The sequence below is a fragment of the Anomalospiza imberbis genome, chromosome 11 (genome assembly GCF_031753505.1).
Source record: "Anomalospiza imberbis isolate Cuckoo-Finch-1a 21T00152 chromosome 11, ASM3175350v1, whole genome shotgun sequence".
NCBI lineage: Eukaryota > Metazoa > Chordata > Aves > Passeriformes > Viduidae > Anomalospiza > Anomalospiza imberbis.
The window spans coordinates 4,125,313-4,130,246 of record NC_089691.1 but is presented as its reverse complement, the minus strand read 5'-3'; the positions used below and the strand labels follow the sequence as shown (position 1 = coordinate 4,130,246).

Sequence of the window (4,934 nt, the reverse complement as noted above, 5' to 3'; positions counted from 1 at the left end):
CTCCGCACGGGGGAAAGGCGCCGCTGGAGCCGCGGTGTGCCGGCCGCGCTGGGATGCTCGGGGACGCTCGGGGATGCTCGGCCCGCGCGGCTCGCTCCGGGCGCTGCCGGTGCTCGCTGGCTCCCAAGCGCCCGGACATGGGACTCTCTTATTTATGGCCCCGGCGAAGAGCCCCGGCTCCGCCTTCCCGAGCTTCAAAGCTCATTTATTGGTGACATCGTCCCAAAGAAGCTCGGGAGTGGAAATGTTAATCACCAAAAGCTGCCACAAAACCAGCTTTTACGCGGATCTGAAGCTGATTTTCTGAGCGTTTTATCTCCTCCGAGTAAGTTTGCGTCCAGTTTGGATTTAAAAGCCAGCCCTGCGATCTTATTTTGGGCAAGTAAACAGAGCTGTCCTGTTTTAAGCTCCGTTTGCGTTCGCAGCCCCCGATCTTCCCCTGCACTTCTGGGCATTTTCCTGAGCCACCGTCCATGTTCGCAGGCTGGACAGAACTTCATTCATGGAAAGGAAACCTCTCACTGCTCTGCTTGCGAGCCTCCAACAGTCGCTGGTTACAGGGAATAACCAATTTCAAATCAAAGCCGCAATAAAAGGCATTTTAAACGACATTATTTCATCGCAGATTTAATTTAGAATAGCAAGGAAAAATATCCCAGTGGTGTGTTTTGGAGGCACGGCTCCTTCCCTGCATCCCTTATTAATGCAAATCCTGCTCAGAGCAGATCTGTGCCTGTATTTCCTGGCTGATGTTGGAAGTGGAATTAAGTGGAATAAATGCAGAGTTCAGAAATCCTTTTCACCTTCAGAGCGTTGGTTGCTGTGGCAATCTGGATGTGTGTAACCTGTGGGTACCCTCCTTTTTTAAAGAAAAATGTTCCATGAGGAAGCAACACGAGGTTTGATTAGAGAGTAATAAAGAATATCTCTGGATTGGCATGCAGGACCGGGCTGCCTAAACAATTCTGTGTTTTGTCACAGCCCAAATCGAGCCTAGGATTGAAAATTCATTAACATGACCTGAACCATTCCAATCCAGGCTCATGAAAATGTATTTTGTCGAGGTTGAGGTTTAGGTGTGCCCCAAGCAGCTTGTTACCTTTAGAGAGAAGTGTGCATGTTTTACAACAGCAGATTTATTTCATTTCTGAGCAGTTATACAAGTATTAGTGCTCTGATTATTTTTCTTTTTAATTCCCACCCCCCTCAAGACACACTCTCTCTGTTAGAAAAAAACCCACAAATATTCAGAATTATTAGAACTGGGTCTAGTTTTTAGCCTTTAGATCCACACCAAACACTGAGCCAGGAACCCTGTACAAAATGTCCTGATTTCACGCAGCCACACTTGGATTTTTTACTTTTCCAGTCTAAAGTTTTGGCTTCAAATCATAAAGTTGGATCCCAGCCCAGGACTAACACCTGAAAATAATTTAGACCTGTTAACATCTCTGTTCTTACCTAGAAGAAACTGATTTCTTTCATGCGAGGGAAGGGATGAGGAGGGCTGGAAGCTTGCATGGGGAGTTCCAGCTGCAGGGAGGCAGGAAAACCCCGGGCAGGTGTGCCAGGGCCTGGGGTCAGCACCTCTGGGACTGCCAGTTCCCAAACCTCAGACTGGGAAGTGAGGAGGGAATTAATTGGGAGCCATTGATTGGTTTCCATCACAGGGCTGCTGTGGTAGATGATCTAAATAGACCAATTTGATCGAATTCAGTATCAAATTGAATTGACAACATTCAAATAATATAGAAATATGGTGGGCAAACACTCTTCTCCACCGGTCCCTAAGGCACGTTTTGTCCAGGATTCTCCAGAACAACATGTCCAGCTATGTCCTGAGTGTCCTGAAGACTTTTCTACCTAGTACAATCAAATTAATTATCTAATCAATAGAAGAATATTATGCTCAGAACAAAATTATAAAACTGTTTTATAACAAGTTACAAATAAGTTGTCCACTATCTTCTAGATATAGAAGAGAATAAAATACTTTCAACTGAATGTGTAGAATGCACGTTATTTGTGTTATTTTTTTCCAGTGATTAGTGCCCACCAACAGCAGTGTGGGCATTAATTACCATCACTGATTGTCTTCTGACAGTCCCCCGAGTCCTGCGCTAAATCCACTGGGCTCCTGCTGTTGGATGATTGCCCTGGACCCCAGAGTTTGGGATATTTTGTCCTCTGGAGGTGACAGGTGATGGAGGAATGAATGAGGGACATCACCCTGAGAGCTCGGTGGGGAGGGGCAGCTGTGCCAGGGCAGCTCTGCCCCGAGGGGCTTCCTGCCCTTCCCACCTGCCCATCCCCTGCTCTCAGCATCAGCCTTTGGCTGCAGGAACACCCAGAGCTGAGGAACACCCAGGGCTGGGGATAAACCCGGGCTGAGGATAAACCAGGGCTGAGGAACACCCAGGGCTGGGGATAAACCAGGGCTGAGGAACACCCAGGGCTGGGGATAAACCAGGGCTGGGGAACAACTAGGGCTGGGGATAAACCAGGGTTGGGGATAAACCCGGGATGGGGATAAACCCGGGATGGGGATAAACCCGGGCTGGGGATAAACCAGGGCTGGAGATAAACCAGGACTGGGTATAAACCAGGGCTGGGGATAACCCAGGACTGGGGATAAACCAGGACTGGAGATAAACCAGGGCTGGGGAACAACTAGAGCTGGGGATAAACCAGGGATGGGGATAAACCAGGGCTGGGGATAAACCAGGGCTGGGGATAAACCAGGGATGGAGATAAACCCGGGCTGGGGATAAACCCGGCCTGGAGATAACCCAGGGCTGGGGATAAACCAGGGCTGGGGATAAACCCGGGCTGGGGATAAACCCGGGCTGGGGATAACCCAGGACTGGGGATAAACCAGGGATGGGGATAAACCAGGGATGGGGATAAACCAGGGCTGGGGATAAACCAGGGCTGGAGATAAACCAGGGCTGCAGGAACACCCAGGTCTAAAGATAACCCAGAGATGAGGATAACCCAGAGCTGAGGACAACCCAGAGGTGAGGAACACCCAGGGCTGGGGATAACCCAGGATTTCAGGATCACCCAGGGCTGGGGATAACCCAGGATTTCAGGATCACCCAGGGCTGGGGATAAACCAGGGCTGGGGATAAACCAGGGCTGGGGATAACCCAGGATTTCAGGATCACCCAGGGCTGGGGATAAACCAGGGCTGGGGATAAACCAGGGCTGGGGATAACCCAGGATTTCAGGATCACCCAGGGCTGGGGATAAACCAGGGCTGGGGATAAACCAGGGCTGGGGATAACCCAGGATTTCAGGATCACCCAGGGCTGGGGATAACCCAGGGTTGAGGAAAACTCAAAGCTGAGGAAAACCCAGGGCTGAGGAACACCCAGGGTTGGGAATAACCCAGCATTTCAGGATCACCCAGGGCTGAAGTTAACCCAGGGCTGAGAAAACCCAAAGCTAAGGAAAACCCAGGGCTGAGGAACACCCAGGATTTCAGGAAAACTCAGGATTCTGGGATAACCCAGGGCTGCAGGATAACCCAGGGCTGAGGAACACCCAGGATTTCAGGAAAACTCAGGATTCCGGGATAACCCAGGGCTGCAGGATAACCCAGGGCTGCAGGATAACCCAGGGCTGAGGAACACCCAGGATTTCAGGAAAACTCAGGATTCCGGGATAACCCAGGGCTGCAGGATAACCCAGGGCTGCAGGATAACCCCTGTGCCTGGCTGTGCTGGGATTTCCTCCCTTTCTGCCCTGCCCAGCCCAGTCGGCGGGGAGGCAGCACTGCACAGTCCATCCATCCCTGGGCACTGCTCTCCAGCACTGCTCTGCTGGGAGGGAGCTCGCCCTCACTCAGGGAGCATTGAACTCTGCTGCACAGGGATTGTCCAGACAGCTTTTTGAAGAGTTTTTCATTGTCATGGGACATGCCACAGCCATCTCATTGTCCCTTCCAGCTGTCAGGCAGTTTGAGTCTGCTCAGAGTCTTCTGCTTGGGCTGCCTGCTCCGTGCTTTAGCTTCTGCCAGTGCACAGAGTACAATTTTTTATCCATATCAATCTGCTTTTCTCTTCTTTGTGGCAAATGAATCTTGCTTGAGAATGGTAGCTGGCAGGAGTTTCCACACCCATTGTGATAATTCACTTGTGGGGAATTTTGGAAGGAATTTGAGACAGGCCCTCTGAATTGTTTTTGATTATGTGGTTTGCTTTTCTTAGCTTCTACATAGGTAGGAAGGGTGAATTTGGTTCACATCGTTACAGCATCGTTCAGAAGGTCACAAGACCCTTAGTTACAAGACTTTTTAAGGAGTTATTCACTAATAAAATACTTCTAACAAGGATATTTAGGTTTTTGACCTAATCTTTAACTATTTCATTTTATGGACTCATGCTACAGTGTAAGTTTTTTTAGCTAATCATGTTATGACACACAAACCTACAGTACTTCATATATGTTTACTTCTGTAACTACTTTTATTTTTTCCTATATTTTAAACTCTAAAACTCTAAACTTTCTTTTACTTAGCTTAATGTGTCTCTGCTTTAAACTGTAAATCCACATTCTTGCTTCTAGCACTTAAGTTTGGAAGCCTTTTCCAAGTCTTGTGTTTAATTCTAAGCTTTGGCTTACAGGCCCAAAGTTCTGAGGGTTCTTTGCATTTTGGATTCCAACAACTCATAATTTATCTATAGCCTACTTGATGCTTTGACTCGGTTCTTTCCTCCCTGGTTCTCATTTGGTACTGCAATTACCTCTAAAATCTACTTTCATTTTACCTGATGAAGTCAGTCACACTGCACATCCCATACCTCACCTGTACAGCCATGTTGAAAATTCAGACTAGCATTTCACAAAATAGGAGAGCTCTTATGGATTTTAAATTCCAGTGCCTCTGTATGAGCTACAGCCTGCTTCAAACAGGAGGGTATTTAGTGCTG

The 4,934-nt window shown here is 48.3% G+C and overlaps 1 protein-coding gene across 1 annotated transcript in view; it reads left to right on the top strand.

Annotated features, from left to right (window-relative positions):
- The window catches only part of SYN2 (synapsin II), a 165,850-nt gene that overhangs the window by 115,724 nt on the left and 45,192 nt on the right, over positions 1 to 4,934 (top strand). The gene's annotated exons all lie outside the window — the stretch shown is intronic.